We start from the raw sequence: 19,201 nt of genomic DNA on the forward strand, positions 1-19,201 counted from the left end.
CCTAAGGCGGTAGAGGTAAATTCTCTTATGAAGTTTAATGAAAATGATAATCCTCACAATATGCATCCTAGTCAATGCCTTTATGAGTTTGAAAACTACATTAGGAAACAAGATCACTTCAATGCATATGTTATGAAACAATTGAAATATAATTCTGATATGATTGCTCGCTTGAGTGACTTGTTATTTAGAATATCAAAAGATGTTAGAGGTGTTGGAAAGCATGCTTCTATGGTTCAAACTCAATTAGAACAAGTTGCTAAATCTCAAAGAGAATTACTTGATGAAATGAATCATAATATGCATGACTTTGCTGTTAGAGTTGCAACTAGAGGAGGTAAAATGACTCAAGAACCACTTTATCCCGAGGGACACCCTAAAAGAATTGAACAAGATTCACAAAGAGCTAACACTAGTGCACCTAGTCCTTCTAGAAAGAAAAATAAAAAGAAAAATGATAGGACTTTGCACACTTCAAGTGAACCTGAAATAGAGAAACCTCCTGATAATGAAAATGAAGTTTCTATCTCAGATGTTGAAACTCAATCTGGTAATGAACACTCACCTAATGATAATGAAAAAGATAATGATGAGGTTCATGAAGACTCTCAACCAACAAATGATAAAGAACCAGATAATGATGTTGAGATAGAACCACCTACTGATCTTGATAACCCACAACCTAAAAATAAAAGATATGACAAAGGAGACTTTGTTGCTAGAAAACACGGTAAAGAAAGAGAACTGTGGGTTCAAAAACCTATGCCTTTTCCACCCAAGTCAACTAAAAAGAATGATGATGAAGAATTTGAACGCTTTGCTGAAATGCTGAGGCCAGTCTTTTTGCGTACTCGCTTGACTGATATCTTGAAAATGCCTCCTTATGCAAAGTAACATCATCACAAATAAGAGAAAAATTCCGAAATCTAAAATCTCCACTATGCTTGCTAATTATACGTTTAAAGATGGAGTACCTAAAAAACTTGGAGATCCGGGAATACCAACTATACCTTGCTCTATCAAAAAGAATTATGTGAAAACTGCTTTGTGTGATTTAGGACCTGGTGTTAGTGTTATGCCTTTCTCTTTATATAAAAGACTTGACTTGAATAAACTCACACCTACTGAAATATCTTTGCAAATGCCTGACAAATCAACTGCCATACCTATCGGTGTCTGTGAGGATGTGCCCGTTGTTGTTGCTAATGTTACTATCTTGACTGACTTTGTTATACTTGAGATGCCTGAGGACGACAACATGTCGATTATCCTTGGTAACCCTTCTGGAATACTACAGGGGCTGTTATTGATTGCAATAAAAGCAAGTTCACTTTTCATATTAATGGTAATGAGCATATGGTGCACTTTCCGAAGAAACAATTCCAAGTGAATGGTATTAATGTTATTGAAAAAAGCTCCGACAATCACTATTGGAAGTTTTCAAATACCTCTACCTACTATCAAAAAGAAATACTAAATGCTTATTGTTGGGGAAATGCATATCCCCATTGAGGTAACCTAGTGATTTACAAAAGTTCTTCGGTTTCATCCTAATCAAAAGTGGTTGTTAATAAGACTTGATCAACCTTATTAATGAATCATTTTCGAACGGTATGAAGTTGACGAATTTAATAAGCACTACTTTCTGTCCCTACCTTTTGTTTTCTGTTTTTTAGTTAAATAAAACAAAATACCATGTTTTGTTGGTTTTTTGAATTTCCTGTGCAATAAAAAATGACCCAAAAATAAAAGTTCTCAGAATGCCCTAAAAAATTTATATGATTTTTTCCTGAATATTTAAAAAAATTCGGTGCAAAAATAACCAGAGGGGGGTCCACCAGGCGGGCACAAACCACCTGGGCGCGCCAGCACCCCCTGGCATGCCCTGGGGGGTTGTGGTGCCCACATGGCCCCCCTCACTTATCTCTTTAGTCCACATTGTCACCTACCTCCAGAAAAAAATCACTCCTCTCTCTCTCTCGTGATCTTGCTCATTTTGCCGCCAATTTCGATCTCTTTGCTCGAAGCTCCATTTCCGAAACTATTTCGGGAGATTGTTGCTTGGTATGTGACTCCACCATTTGTCCAATTAGTTTTTGTTTTAGTGGTTTATACTTTGAATAAATAGCTACTCTTGGTGCTGCTGTAGATGTGCTTGCATGTTGAATTCTTAGTGTTCTAAGTTGTTTGAATGGTCGTTATGGCCTCTATGTATCCCTATGAGAAGTTGCTATCAATCTTACAAAGTTTTGTTAACAAATTTTTGTCACTCCAAAATTTTTATTCTCAGAAAATTGTACGCGGACATGAATATCTTTAGGAAATATAGCTCAAGGAAGAACTCCAAGGGTGTTATTGGGGAGTCTTCTGACAATGATCTCCACGCTCGGAGGTTGGTAGAGGTACGGCCGTCCGAATGGCCGCACATCCCGTTCCTGCAAGAAGCTGGAATTCATGATGAGTTGATGCAATTCATTGCCAATGCCGGTCTCACCGACTTCATCGTAGATGAGTGTGACTAGCACCAAATCCTCACAAATATGTTTCACTACTAGGGAAAACCCTAGCAGCAGCGTGGTTTAGGTATAGCAGTAGCGCGGGGTACCATGCTACAGATACAACGCTATAGCTAACCTGTAGCAGCAGCGCGTGTGCACCTGCGCTACTGCTAATAGCTCTAGTGCACTTTATTAGGCCGCGCTACTGCTAGTGGCACGCTGCTGCTAACTTTTCTCCACTCGCTACTGCTAATTTTATTAGTTTTTATTTTTTTCTGCATATTTGTTTTGTATTTGAACAGGCTTTATACAAGAATCTTGAGCACATACAAATGTCATCATCATACACATACAAATGACTGCGTGACCACAAATGTAATCATAGCATATACATACAAATAGTCTCTTCATAATCATCTCGAAAATAGCGATACATGCAAGTCTCGAATATTTGCATCTACAACGTCATCCATCTAAAAATGGTATACGCAAGAAGAGCTATCACTATGAGTGAGAGTGGAACTATGCAGTACATGAGGCGGCGGTTACGAGTCATGTCTCGCGCTAGCGTGAACCTCAAGTAACTAGCTTCGGCTTCCTGTCTGGTTTTGAAGCCTTTATGGCTGGCGCCCAAGACCCCATTCACGTGCTCCTGACACTCAAACCACTTGTTGTACACCCCCGAAACCTTCCCTTTGTACACGACATAACACTGCCATCTCGCCATCAAGAAACTAGGTACCTGTTAGAGATGCAACTTCATCAAGAGGATGTACAATAATATGCAACAAAATATATTAGAGCAACACGAAAAAGAAAGGGTTAGCAACTAGATGCAACATACAATACACAAATTAATTAATAACTAGACTTACGCAGGTCATCATACCAAAACTAACAAATTAGCATTACGCAAGTTCGGCAGGGACCGTGGACATCACAAAGTTTCATCACTACAGAAAGTATACAAGTTCAACCAACACATATCATCATCATCGGCATCGTAAATCACTAGAAGTTCCATCCTTCCATATCATCGAGGATGGACCCTAGCTTCTTGAACAGCGTGAGGTCCTGACGTTGCATGCCTATCCGAGTTCGGACGTCATCTCGCGATATAGGGCCATGGTGGAACATCCCCTTCTCATCGACGACTTCTTTCATGATGATCGTTGCAATGTACATTTGGATGCGAAAGAAGTCATCTCTAAGTTTATAATCCGCTTCTCCATGAGATTCTACCCACTTGCGGATATGATCATCGTTTCTGGTTGTCATACGAAGCTTTTGGTGATTTGTGTTGAACTCAATCATGAGATGGAGGATGTAGAATCCATCTTTCTTGCTTGGTTTTGGGACATGGATGTAGCAGAAGTTAGTTTTATGCGCGAAACCCATCTTCTTGTTCCTTTGTTTCCTGATCTGCATGTGCCACCTCTAATGCTGAAGCCTTGGAGAGCATCATCTAGAGTATTCATTATGTGGGTGTAGTCCTTCTTCTCGTAGTCTCTAGAAGGGTCGAAATACACGGCGTGGGAGACTCGCGGGTAAAGAACGATAAGGATGGCGCGCCCCTTGCTGCGGGGAAAAGACACCTCAAATTATTCTCCATATGAGCAAGAAGGAATGATTGAAATGTATGAAAGGGTTGTCCGAAATTGACTTTCTTTGGATGATAAGGCAGGAGGACAATTTCCTGGTCCTTATTCTGTACCATGAAGTTTTGGAGGTAGTCCCTAGCAATTTCACGATCAAAGTCGCCGAGACTCAATAAAGACTTGTGCATGTAGTACGGATCGGCCACACAGATATGCGAGACTTGTCTCTTCATGATGGAGCTCATATGTAGCGCAAAAAGGCGGACGATTGTAAAATCGAGCTGCCTTGTCAGAAACATGTCAAAGATATGGTCAAACCGCAGGAAGAACACCTCCACGGGCTGTGTGTCGACGTAGCACTTCCCCTCAGGAACACGAGCCGCATATGTCGGATATCCTGGATCCTGCGAGGCTAGTAGGCTTTCCTCAGTCGATAGCACATGGTCGTGCAGTCTCCTGAGATCCCCTGATAGTGCCTCCAGCGGTTTCGGCAGTAGCATCGGCTCGCCCATGAGATGGAACATGTCCGCACCTTTCATGGTACACGCTCTTCATAATCCATCATCTGGCTGCTATGTGCTCTGGCTTATTTGGAGGAAGCTATCTTCCCCGATCTCATCCTATCCTTTTTTCTTGGGCACACCTTCCAGACCCTTCCTTAACCCCTGCCCCAGTGTTCCCAGGCTAAGCACTGTACGACCCCCGGCTAGTTGTGCCTGTGTTGAGGCGGAATCTTCAGGCGTGTCCTGTGAGGATTTCATGAAGAGAGACTTTTTGTGATCCCTTCTACGACCTTCCTGCCCGGGCAGAAAATCCATATCGTCATTAGCATGCTGATACCCCGATTCGTCATATGGTTGATTCATCATATCTAAGTCACACTCATACGCGTTTGTATTGAGGAAACCCATTGGGTCGACCTCCGTCTCATCATCCATTCTCTGTTCTACAGGACCGATTACATCAGCCAGTACTATTGCACCCCCTTCATCACGTCGTCCGCCGCTCTCACCCGACAGTACAGGAGCTGGTAATTGCGTAGGCGGGGTGATGGTCTCCGCACATGCTTGTTGATGTGTGGTTATTGGTGTGCTCTCGGCCGGCTCCAGACGAATAAGATTCTTCAGCCATAGCAGCACCCAACCCTTGCAGCTTCCAATCCGCGGCGGGGTCTCGTCGTCCTCTCCCACATGCTGTACTGGAGGAGGCAAATCCTCGTGCCCCAATTTCACACTGGACAAGTTAACCCTGAAGTGCCCAGCGGGGATCGGCTGGTTGTGGAACGTGGGTTTCAAGGGGTTCATTATCATCCCCTTTCCCACGTCCACCTTCTCGCCTTTGATCAAGTAGAGTACGGTGCACGCTGTTTCTTCGGCCTGCAAACACATGTCTGTGGCGTAAAACATCCAAAATGCAATGAAAATGGAATATAGTATATATATATGTATATATATGTTGGTGCGGCATGTAATTACCGTGAGGGCGTCGAGCTCAGCCAAAGACGAAGGCCCACCTAGCGCGCCAGAGACTGAGGACGGGCTGCTATGAGCGGGAGAGATTGCAAGAGAAGGCCCGGTTGCGTGAGCAAGTGATGGTGCGGTGGTGTTGTTGTTCACGGAGTTGCTCCCGACAAAACTGGGCAATGGGAAATCATGTACCATCTTGTCTGGATTTTCCTTCGTCCAGTTGATGATAGCTAGAACCAAGTTAGTAGAGAAATCATTTCTACAGGCAGTTACAGCTGCATTGACTGCCTGTTGTAGCAACTCATTTTTCTCCTTGGCTGTTTTTTTGCGTCCTCAGCTGCTTTTTTCTCGAACACAAGCTTCACCTTCTCGTCGATGTCTGCCTGACTAAACTTATTTTTCTGCTTCTTGGCCTCCGGGCCCTTGTTGTAAAACACCTTCCACGTGGCGCCGTCTCTAGGGCCGTGCACACGACCATATTGCGGCCGCTGGCACAAAGGGAGTCCCTTAAGTTCGTTCAAGGCCTGGTTGAGAGGGGTGTCCCACTTGGGCCTCATTGAAGAAGTAGGGCTTTCGGCTGCAAGCTGGTGTTGCTTCTCCTGCAAAAGTAGAGTGAACCGTTTAGGAATCTGTAGTCGACTAGATCTAGAGCTAAATGTAAGGTGGTAAAAGAATAATTACCAGTAGTCTAATCAATTTCCTCGTGATCTGGTCCGTGTAAAAAAACTTTTTTTCCTTGTCCCACTTGTAGCGGGCCCTAATGAAGTCATGCTCCAAGGGGTTGGTGAACTTCGCTAAGGGGTCTAGGATACCCGCGGCTTCACGTTCCGCGTCCTCCATATCCCATATGGGCCTTTTACCGAGGTAGCCATGGATTCCGAAGTGATGCTTCCCCGTGTTCCTTTGTTGAAGGCTCTTGAATTTCGCAGCCTTAGCCTTGGCTGCCTCGGTAGCGCAAGTGTCCTCAAACTTTTCGAACTCCTCTTCCGTAAGTGTCGGATTTTCCTCCAGAATCTTGGATAGGGGTTCCTCAGCATCAATAGCTCATTTCACACTTCCTTTCCAGGAGGCCAAATCATTGCTGAACATGCCCATGGCGTGATTGTTAATCTTTTTCATCTTCGGATCATCCCACGATTGTTCTATGTTATCATCCCGGTCGGGGAACTTGAATGTCTTGTGCAACTTTGTCAGGAGAAACTGCGTCAAATGTTCTTTACTCCTTAAGGCATCGTCGTTGATGCTTGCGCATTCCCGTAGGATGCATCCTACTTGGTTCCCATAGCTCTTGCGAGGTTCATCCGGCTCTAATGGCTCAAACTTGCCAGGTGCCATCTTTGTGATCACCTGTTGTCCAATCCCTAGTTTGTTAGGTTTTCGTATCCTCTGCTTCTTTTGCTTCTTCTTTTCGGTAGTGGCATCGGCGCCGGTACCTTCCCCGCCAGTTTGGCGCTGCCATCGGTGCCAACGCCGTCGGTGTCGATGTCGGCGTCAGTACCATCATCGAGGCCGACCTGCAAACCTTGACTTTGCAACAATCTCGTCTTAGGAGTCAAATAGTTGAGGTACTCTTGTTCACCCTCATAATCCATCTCGTCTGCATCTTGGTCAGAAGGCCCAGTTTCTTCATTGTTCGACATGTTTCCTATGATTAAGTCTCCTCGTTTAATTGTAAAACTATGAAAAAAATGAGAAATGACATAAAAAAAGAAATCTATCTAGCACAAATCTTGCCAAAATTGACGGAAAATTTTGGCATGAACTTTGCTATAAAATGGACATACCGAGCACCTGAAATTCACCGGAGCAGAAATGAATCAACATTCCAGCGTAACATAGGCCACTCAGATCATTTACCCTGCACATAATCATCATGCCCAAATGAAATGTCCAAATTCCAAATGTGACATGTCCAAAACATCACATGTCCACATATCACATCTGCCCTAACTAAATATATAACCTAATTAACCATCTACCCTAACTAAAACCAAAGTAAATTAACCAAAAAACCTAGCTACCAGAGAGAGGAGGAGCGGTGGTGGGCTTACCGAGGGTGCAGGCCGGATGGCGGCTGAGGTTGGGAGGGGTTGGGGTCGGGGTCGAGCGCCGGGGTCAGGGTCGGTGTCATGTCGGGGTCGGGGTCGGCGCCGGTCGGGGTCGGGGCCGGCGCCGGGGTCAGTCGGGGGTGAGCGCAGAGGCGCGACGAGGAGGAGAGCATGGGGATTTGGGGGAAAAGAGGTGGGATGAAGGGAGGAGCGGGGATTTTGGCAGTTAAGTGGGCATAGCAGTAGCGCGTTTAGGCAAAACGCGCTATAGCTACTTCAGGTAGCTATAGCGCTTTCATGTGGAAACCGCTATGACTATCTTGACTAGCTGTAGCTCTTTTCTCACGAAAGCGCTGCTGCTATAACCAGTACCTATATATAAAAGTTTTCCTGTTTGTTTCCTTCTATTTTCTTTTCCTTTATTTTCTCTCATTTTTTTCCGAGAGCAGTGAACAAAGGGAAGGCGATATATATTGCATCATTTGACGGTTAAACATGTATACAAAATAGGAACATATATATTACATCATTCGACCCATGGATAATAATGGCTAAGTGTGTATACAAAATAGGAACATATATATATTACATCATTTGACCGATAACATACGGTTCCTCAGCGTTGACGTTTTCGTTTTTGAGTCAACTTCTTTCCCTTCTTGTTAGTTGAAGAATAATTGAGCCCCTCATTGTGACTTTGCCTTTTCCATGGAGTATGATTTTTCTTAGGTAATGTAGTACTGATTCTTCTTTTGACGTATACTTCTTCATCATCGTCATCTTCCCTCATTGGATTGTCGTACTGATTGTAGTCTTCCTCGTTGGCGACTCCATCCATTCCAATGATGTTCCTTTTGCCCGTCCTCATGACAACACGGCTGGGATTGCGTGGGTCGGTTATGAAGAAGCATTGTGTCACGTGCTTAGCGTGTACCCATGGCTCGTTTTTTGCAATAGCGTTCACGGTAGCGCTCTTGGCGTCGGGTATAGTCATGGTAGTGAAATTCCAGTTTTCTCTTTCGACATTCTTAGCCCATCTGACACGGAACATCGTTGTGTTGTGCAGTCCAGAGTAGTCAAGCTCCCAGATCTCCTCGACCCTTCCATAAGATCTTTCAGTTGCGCCGTTGTCGCTGCCGGTCATGCATTCCATCGTCACCCCTGAGTTCTGATCATCACTATCCATATCTTTGGCGTCCATGTAGAACGTGTATCCTTTGATATCTTATGCCTGATAGGTTACGAGGTTGCGCGAGGGGCCATGTGCTAAGGCGTATATGAGCAATCCATCCTTAGAGCCCTCCTTCGGGGGATTAGCAATAATATGCCCTTTCAACCAATGCAGGAAAGTGGAGTTGTGCTCTCTAGTACCTTCGGCGTCCGTCCTGCTACCCCTCGGTCAAGATACTTCTTTGCGATAACTTGTTTGTGCAGTGCCACGAAAGGATCTACCTTGTCTAGGTGTTGTAGCACTACCAAGTTTGCTCCGTCAAAGTCGCTGTGTCGATCTGAGTATGCCACGTGCAGTTCCCTGCGACCGTTGGAGTGAGCTTCTCCTTCGAGCCTCCCATCGTGCTTGTTAACGGGCAAACCAACACTAACATCAGGCGGCTGGTCTGCGCCATATAGAAAATTATCACAGAAAGAGATGCACTCTTGTGTCAGATAGCCCTAGACGATGCTTCCATCCGGACGGGACATGTTATGAATGAATCCTTTGATGATCCCATTCGTCCTCTGAAACGGCATCATGTTGTGCAGAAATGACTGCCCCAGGTCTATTATGTCGTCCACAATATGGACGCACAGATGCACCATCACGTCAAAGAACGCGGGCGGGAAGTACATCTCAAGCTCATTCAGTATCACAACGATCTCTTCATGTAGCCTTTGGAGCTTCTTCATACTAATTGACTTTTGAGAGATGACGTCGAAAAAGTTGCAGAGACCAATAAGCGGGTCACGGACGTGCTTGTCCATTATCCCACTAAGGGCAACTAGTAGTATCTGCATCATCATCACATGACAATCATGAGACTTCATCCCGCTAAACCTTTTCTTGTCCGTGTCTAGATATTTGCTTATCTTGCCACAGTAACCGGAACTAACTTTGAATCCAGTAAGGCACTTAAAGAATTGACCGATCTCAGCCTGACTTAAGGTGAAGCAAGAAGGGGGGCAATAATCCTCTTTCTTTATTTTCTTGCACTTCTTCTCCCGCGCCTCTATCTCCGTCTTTGTCTCATCTAACTTTTTATGGGGCGGCATGTGCAGATCTTCCCTGATTTTCAAATCTTGCAAGTCTTTTCTTGCCTTCGGCCCATCCTTGGTCTTATCCGTCATGTTCATCAGTGTCGCGAGCAAGCTCTCAAGGACATTCTTACAGATATGCATTTGATCAAGGCAATGAGGTGTATCGAGTTTGTGCTAGTACTCCAAGTCCTAGAACACAGACCTCGTCTTCCATACCTTCAGGAGTGGCTCCAACGCCTTTTTCATCATCTTTCCCGGCGCGGGGCACTCCTTCCAGTTTTTCAATAGTTCATCGGTTTCGGCACCGCTCCGCTTACATGGAGGTCCTCGATGCTCAGTGTGACCATTGAATAGATCTCCACAGTTTCACCACGGGTCGTCCTGTTCGAGCCATCTTCGATGCCCCATGTACACGATCTTCCCAGACCCACCATCTTTCCTTGACATTAGCTGTTGAGACGTCGTATCATCCATGCACCATGTGCATCCGCAATATCCATGACACACCTGGCCTGCGACATATCCATAACCAATATAGTCGTGCACCGACGTGATCAGCGCGACTCTCATGTAGAAATACTCGCCTTTGTTGGCGTCCCATGTCTTGGCCGGTGTTTTCCATAACGTGTTGAACTCCTCTTGAAGTAGCCCAAGATACAAATTAATATTATTTCCTGGTTGCTTCGGCCCTTGAATAAGCATGCTCATGTGAATGTACTTCGACTTCATACACAACCAGGGGGGAGGTTGTACATCCATACAAACACGGGCCATGTGCTATGGTTGGTGTTCTGGTTACCAAATGGATTCATGCCATCGGTACACGCGCCGAGCATGGTGTTCCTTGCATCACATTCGAAATACCAATAGAAGTTGTTCAACGCTCTCCACTGGCTTTCATCCTTGACGTGTCTCAGCTTCGGATCATCTCCATCGTCAGGCTTCTTCCTCTCCGTGTGCCAGCGCATTAGCTTTGCTTCCTTGGGATCTACGAAATACCGCTTGAGACAGGGAGTGATCGGTAAGTACCATACAACTTTCTGGGGATATTTCTTCTCGTCCTTCTTGTATCGAGAAGCATTGCACACAGGACAGCTTGTTTTTTCTGCGTGCTCCTTCTAATAAATTATGCAATCGTTGATGCATGCATGGTATCTAACGTGTGTCAGATCAAGAGGGCACATGATCTTCTTGGCCTCATCAACACTATTAGGACATAGATTCCCCGTGGGAAGAACATCCTTTAGGTACTTGAGATGCTCATCGAGGCTAGTGTTAGTCCATTTGTGTTTAGCCTTCGTCTTCAGGAGTTGGAGCGTGAAACTCAAGCGGGTCACCTCAAGATTGCAACCATCATACAATGGAGTGTTCGAGTGTTCCACTAGTTACTCCAGCTTAGCCTCCTCTCTAGAAGCAGCACTCTCAGTACTTGTCTTCTTGTGAAGCAGTGCTTGAACATGAGGGTCCCGTACGATTGAACTTAGTACCGACGAACTCTGCTGCGTGGAGTCCACGTCGTTCTCTCCGCCGCCATGTCCGCCTCCTTCTCCGCTGCCATGTCTGACCTCTTCCCCGCCGCCATTATTGATCATCTCTTCGTCTTGCCCCGTATCGTCATTTCTTGCCCCGTCGGCGTCCTCAACATCGTCATCCTCATCTTCAATTATCCATCGAGTATAGCCATCCATGAAACCAGTCATGAGCAGGTGCGCTTCGACATGACCATCTTCATAGGGGTAGAGCCAAACTATTCCTTTGCATTTTCGACACGGACATAAAACCTCTGTTCGGTTATTTTCTTTCATGTCCTACACCACCGACCGCGATCACCTGTCCACCATTGTTCCACTGACCATCATGAATGTCTGCATGGTTACAATAAACAAATTGATTATAATAATGCGCGCATGCATCAAAGTCATACAAAAATTCAGCATGACCTTCCCTAAAAATAGGACATATATAGATCTAGAGTTTGCCCGGAATTCGCCGAAACAGAAGTAAATCGACATTTCGGCAAAACATAGGCAACTCAAAAGCACAATTTGGCGTCAACTCATGCCACACACACAATTTCCACCATATTGCCTGATTATCTTATCACACACACATACACATATTTCCATTTTGCAAAAGCATGAAATTTTAATCACCTCTATCTCGAGATCGAGCACACGGTGGAGATGATGATGTAGGGAGATCAAAAGTGCACAAAGCTCTTCTTGACAAAAATAGATCTAGTTAGGGGGCAAATAAGTCACTTGACTAAATGCTACATCTACCTAGCTAGCTAATTTTGGAGGAGACAACTTCAACTAGTGGAGGGGGAAGGAAAAAGAGAAAGGAGATGCATTAATGGAGGTGGTGTTAGTTAGCTAGGAGTAATGAAGAGAGAGAGAAAGGGAGGTAGAAGAGGTAGAGTAATGGGGGCGAAGTATTGAGGAAGAAGAAGAGTGAGAGAGGGAGGATGTGGGAGGTAGGGGAAAGGGAGGAGAGGAGATGGGGGAGGGGAGGACGTACGGGTGGGAAAAGGTGGTGGGGTGCCACGTCTTAGCAGTAGTGCGGGAGGAAATACGCGCTACTGCTAAGAGCGTAGTAGTAGTGCCCTTTCGTCACACACGCTACTGCTAAACGGGCCAACCATGTGGACAATTTCAAAATTAGCAGCAGCGACGTGACTAAAAAGCGCGCTACTACTATTGCATTAGCACTAGCGCATCGTGACACCGCGCTGCTGGTAAACTTAGGTTGTTGGGTACTGTCGGTAGATTTTTGTAGTAGCGCGGTTTAGACATCACGCGCTACTGCTAAATTTACATCAGTAGCGTGCTTTTCTTAACCTCGCTACTGCTAATTAGCAGTAGCGCCTCTTTTTGTGCCGCGCTGCTGCTAAGATTCTGTGTATATGGTTTTCCCTAGTAGTGTTTGTTCAAAGCTTTACTTTCTTGCCTAGAAATAATCCTCCTGAAGTGAGCTTTGATCTATATGCTAAAAATCATCAGATACCACTTACTGAGTTTTGTGACATATGCTTGATCCCTTCGGACGGGAGCTTGGCCGAGCCTAGGCCGGCTGAGTTTGAGGATTTCTGTCACACTTTGACAGTGGGTGATGAGAGGAGAGTGTCATCCATCACTGCCGTTGGTTTACATTTTCCTACTGTTCGTTACTTTGCATATTTCATTACCAAATGCTTGCTTGCTAGGCAGAAGGTGGGTGCACTTAGTTCACCAGACCTTGCTATTTTACGTCGTGCCATTGATGGCGATAACACGTATAGCTTGGGAGCTATCGTGGCTCGTCGACTACACCCTAATAAATCTCAGGGTAAAATACATGGTGGGATTTATGCTACTCGTTTGGCGGCTCACTTCGAGGTTGAGATACGCCCTCATGATTTCCCTTTGACTAAAGTTTACCTAGACCGTGCAGCCATGGATCACCATCACTTTCTTGCACATGATCGTCCTCGCATTTCCATTCCTTATAACTTGGTCTATAACATTGACACTCGTGATGTTATCCCCTTGCCTGCACCTGCTTTGTTTGACTCTGTTGCCAGGGGCAGATACCAGATTATGCCTGCAGACATCCTCGCCTACTGGAATGCTCACACTGCTGCAGAGGCTGCACAGGCACCTCCAAAGTGGGATCAGTGGATGCCCACTCCTCAGCAGTGGGATGAGTGGATGTTTGCTCCTCAGGATCCATACTACCCTCCAAGCTACTGATTCACTACCAAGTTAGGCCAAAAGCCTAAGCTTGGGGGAGTGCGTGTTCTCACCGACTTTATATTCATGTTCACATAACTTTTCATTTGTCGGTGTTCACACTTTTTCATTGTATCATCCATGCTTAGATTTATTTTCTTGCTTTCTTCTTGTGTGTTTGAACAACTTTAGAAAAAAACAAAAATGAATAGTTGTAGTAATTTACTTTCTATGCATGCTTAGTAGTAGTACTAAAAAGAAAATCCAAAAAGATTTCCTTATTCTTCTTTTTGCTTGTTGGGAGCTTTCCCCTGTAAATAGTTTTTCTCATTTTTGCTTATTATTTGCTTGTTGAAGAAAACCAAAAACTCCAAAAATATTTCTGTGTGTTTCTCTGAAATTCTTTTATTTTATTCGAGTTGTACCGAGGAGAAGACCACGATGAAAATGTTGAGTGGCTCTCATATGAATAACTGTTGAACTAATAAGAACCCATTTTACCTTGTCTTCTCCTGTTGAATAAAATGTTTTGCAGATTCTAGCTTAGTCCATGGCACTCTTGCACTATTATTATTTTCATATCATTCGGTCATGCAAGTGAAAGACAATAATGACGATATTCGATGAGCTGGCCGTGGCAAAGAGAAACTGGTATGAACTCGACTTGTCTTGTCTGTGTAAATATGTTTAACCTAGTGCCCATGATTCAGCCCATCATGATTAAACATGTTCACAATGACAATTAGAGATTATAGTTTCTCATACCATGCATAAGTAGCTAGGAGTGGATAATGATTTATCTTGGATATCAACATAGCGTTAAAATGATTGTGATGTAGTATGATGATATGGTATCCTCCTCTGAATGTTCGAGTGGCTTAACTTGGTACATGTTCATGCATGTAGTTGAATCAAAACCAACATAGCCTCTATAATGTTTATGTTCCTGGTGTTCATATCCTACTCATGCTAGTGTCCAATGTTACTTATGCATAATGCCTGGTTATGATCGTTGTTCCTCTCTAGCTGGCCCCTTCCCAATCTTAAATTGCTAGCCTTCGCCTGTACTAAGTGGTGATTCTGCTTGTATATCAAAAACCTTGAACCCAAAGTTATTCCAGACGAGTCCACCATACCTACCTATATACGGTATTACCCTGTCGTCCTATGTAAATTTGCATGTGCCACCTCTAAAAACTTCTAAAAAATTTATCCATTTTGTGTGCCTGGATCGTTCATGGAACGACAGGAGGTGGTCGATATCTTCCGTGCTAACCATGTTATCCTTAGGTCGAGTGTTTATTCACTCGCCATCGCACGAGGAAATGGGCGATAATAGGGATGCCCAGTCCCAAACTGCAAAATACAAAAAGAGTTCATCTCTTACATAATCAAACAAAAACTCCCAATGGAGTCAAAACCTTTACATTCCGCTTGGGGACCGCCACTAGCGTGCTTAGCATGGAAGATGTTGATAACTGATGGTCGTGATGTGAATGAGAAGGGTGCATGTCTCAAAATATCATTTATCTCTGTTTTAAAAATTGAGCTCTAGCACCTCTGCAAATCACTGCTTCCCTCTGCGAAGGGACTATCTATTTTATTTTTATGTTGTGTCATCACCTTCTATAAACAAGCGCCAGAAACTGAGTAGAGCACAATGGTCATGATTTATGCATTGTGTATAGCTAATGTTGGGTGCATCATGACTGGATCTTTTCTACCATGAATTACAATGTTTAGTCGCTGCTTGAACTTGGGAGGTGCTCTGCATTTATGTTTTGCGGTCTCAAAAAGGGTTAGCGAGATACCATTATTGTCATATTATATCATGATTGTTTTGACAACGTGTTGCTGTTTGAGATATCTTATTATTGCTCGCTAGCTGATTATGTCATTGATATGAGTCATTATAATCTTTAAGAGTTATTGTCGACATGGTTAGTTATAATGCTGGCTGAAAACCTGGGTGCTGTTTAAGCTTATTTATTCAAACAAGAGCAAAAGAGTTCATAAAAGTTTTTCTTTCTTAGTTTCAGTTTATCAAGTGAATTCCTTGAGGACAAGCAAAGGTTTAAGCTTGGGGGAGTTTATACGTCTCCAACGTATCTACTTTTTCTCACGCTTTTCCTTTTGTTTTGGACTCTAATTTGCATGATTTGAATGAAACTAACCCCGGACTGACGATGTTTTCAGCAGAACTACCATGGTGTTGTTTTTGTGCAGAAATAGAAGTTCCCGGAATGGAACGAAACTTTTTCAGGATTTTTTAAACCAATAATAAGAATTTCTGGTGCCAAGACACACAGGAGAGGGGCCCCGGGGTGGGCACAACCCACCAGGGCGCGCCCCCCTCTCCTGGCGTGCCCAGGTGGGTTGTACCCACCTGGTGGCCCCGCTGATGACCCCCCTGATACTATAAATTCACATTATTCTAGAAAAGAATCAGGAAGAAAGAATTATCGTGATCCACGAGACGGAGCCGCCACCAAGCCCTGTTCTTCCTCGGGAGAGCAGATCTGGAGTCCGTTTGGGGCTCCCGAGAGGGGGATCTTCGATCTTCGTTATCACCAACCTATCTCCATCGCCAATTCCATGATGCTCACCACCGGGAGTGAGTAATTCCTTCGTAGGCTCGCTGGTCGGTGAGGATTTGGATGAGATTCATCATGTAATCGAGTTAGTTTTGTTAGGGCTTGATCCCTAGTATCCATTATGTTCTTAGATTGATGTTGCTATGACTTTTCCATGGTTAATGCTTGTCACTTTGGGCCTGGGTCCATGATTTCAGATCTGAACCGTTTATGAATTCATCATTATACCCATGTTTTAGATCCGATCTTGCAAGTTATAGTCACCTACTACGGTAATGATCCGGCAACCCCGGAGTGACAACAACCGGGCCCACTCCCGGTGATGACCATAGTTTGAGGAGTTCATGTATTCACTATGTGTTAATGCTTTGTTCCGGTTCTCTAAATAAAGGAGGCCTTAATATCCCTTAGTTTCCAAGATGGGCCCTGCTGCCATGGGAGGGTAGGGCAAAAGATGTCATGCAAGTTCTTTTAATAAAGCATGTATGATTATTTACGGAATACATGCCTACATTATATCGATGAATTGGAGCTAGTGCCGTATCGCCCTAGGTTATAACTGTCTCATGATGAATATCATCCAACAAGTCACCGATCCAATGCCTACGAATTTATCCTTATTGATCTTGTTGCGTTACTATTACTATCATCACCGTTACACTTGCTACAAATTACTGCTATCACGGTTACTGTTACCGTTGTTGTTGTCACTATTATCAAAATTATCAAACTACTTTGCTACTGATCACTTGCTGCAGATAATTAATCTCCAGGTGTGGTTGAATTGACAACTCAGCTGCTAATACCTTTAATATTCTTTGGCTCCCCTTGTGTCGAATCTATAAATTTGGGTTGAATACTCCACCCTCAAAAACTGTTGCAATCCCCTATACTTGTGGTTTATCTGTGACTAGCACCCTTGGTTTTCAACCAAGAGGTCCGAGTCCCAGGAACTCTCAATTTTATCATCCTTCCTTCCTCGCAAAAAAAGAATGAAAATCAAAGACTTGAGAAGGCGTACAGAACAAGCTAGTGTACCAGTAAAGAAACATTGCCGAGTTTTAGAAAAAAGGGAGACGTGCTCATGTAGCTTGTTCGAATCCAAACCTAGACTATGACTATATATGGTGCTATGCTACTCTGCAAGTAATGAAAATGACATATCCAACGTTCTCTTCTCCTCTTCTCTACTTACTCTGCCTAGCATCAGAAGCTCTGGCCGCAGCAACCATGTCCGCTGGCTGCTCATCCACCTGCTCTTCAGTAGGCAACAACCAGATATGCGCCAAGTCGCCACCCATACCATCGCCCGTGGGTCTCATCACACCCCCGCCGGCATAGGCACCGCAGCCGGTTGCTCATCGCAACCCGCTGCCCTTGGTGTGGTGCCACTGCTGCAAATCACGCAGAGTCATCCGTCGCGTCTCTACCACAATCCTCAACCCTGTCCAAGTCTTCTCCAAATGCATGAATCATGGGGTAATAATATGTTTAAGTGTTGTTCTGTTGCTTTCACTTGCTGATTTTTTTAATAGTTTGGTTGATGATCTTCCAATTTGATTCGTGCAGTAAAGGGAAGATTCGTGTGATATGTATTTCTGGAAGTTGCTGATGTGGGGAAATGTGATAACCCACAAGTATAGGGGATCGCAACAGTTTTCGAGGGTAGAGTATTCAACGCAAATTTATTGATTCGACACAAGGGGAGCCAAAGAATATTCTCAAGTATTAGCAGCTGAGTTGTCAATTCAACCACACCTGGATAACTTAATATCTGCAGCAAAGTGTTTAGTAGCAAAGTAATATGATAGTAGTGGTAACGATACCAATAGTAATATTTTTGGGTTTTATAGTGATTGTAACAGTAGCAACGGAAAAGTAAATAAGCGAAGAACAATATAGGAAAAGCTCGTAGGAATCGGATCGGTGATGGAGAATTATGTCGGATGCAATCAATCATGCAACAGTTATAACATAGGGTGACACAGAACTAGCTCCAGTTCATCAATGTAATGTAGGCATGTATTCCGAATATAGTCATACATGCTTATGGAAAAGAACTTGCATGACATCTTTTGTCCTACCCTCCCGTGGCAGCAGGGTCCTATTGGAAACTAAGGGATATTAAGGCCTCCTTTTAATAGAGTACCGGACTAAAGCATTAACACATAGTGAATACATGAACTCCTCAAACTACGGTCACCACCGGTAAGTATCCCGATTATTGTCACTTCGGGGTTAATGGATCATAACACATAATAGGTGACAATAGACTTGCAAGATAGGATCAAGAACTCACATATATTCGTGAAAACATAATAGGTTCAGATCTGAAATCATGGCACTCGGTCCCTAGTGACAAGCATTAAGCATAGCAAAGTCATAGCAACATCAATCTCAGAACATAGTGGATACTAGGGATCAAACCCTAACAAAACTAACTCAATTACATGATAATTGTCATCCAACCCATCACCCTCCAGCTAGCCTACGATGGAATTACTCACGCACGGTGGTGAGCATCATGAAATTGGTGATGGAGGAAGGTTCATGATGACGATGGCAACGGATTCCCCTCTCCGGAGCCCCGAACGGACTCCAGATCAGCCCTTCCGAGAGAGTTTAGGGCTTGGCGATGGCTCCGTATCGTAAAACATGATGATTCCTTCTCTCTGATTTTTCTCTCCCCGAAAGTGAATATATGGAGTTGGAGTTGAGGTCGGTGGAGCATTAGGGGGCCCACGAGGCAGGGGGCACACCTAGGGGGGTAGGCACGCCCCCCACCCTCGTGGACAGGGTGTGGGCCCCCTAGCATGGATTCTTCTTCTAGTATTTTTTATATATTCAAAAAATAATGTCCTTTGATTTTTAGGTCATTCCGAGAACTTTTATTTCTGCACAAAAATAATACCATGGCAGTTCTACTGAAAACAGCATCAGTCCAGGTTAGTTCCATTCAAATCATGCAAGTTAGAGTCCAAAACAAGGGAAAAAGTGTTTGGAAAAGTAGATATGACGGAGACGTATCAACTCC

At 44.1% G+C, this 19,201-nt stretch overlaps 1 pseudogene; it reads right to left on the reverse strand.

The window, feature by feature from the left end:
• The window catches only part of LOC125519239, a 150,480-nt pseudogene that overhangs the window by 87,785 nt on the left and 43,494 nt on the right, over positions 1-19,201 (reverse strand).

The sequence above is a fragment of the Triticum urartu genome, chromosome 7 (genome assembly GCF_003073215.2).
Source record: "Triticum urartu cultivar G1812 chromosome 7, Tu2.1, whole genome shotgun sequence".
Taxonomy (NCBI): Eukaryota; Viridiplantae; Streptophyta; class Magnoliopsida; order Poales; family Poaceae; genus Triticum; species Triticum urartu.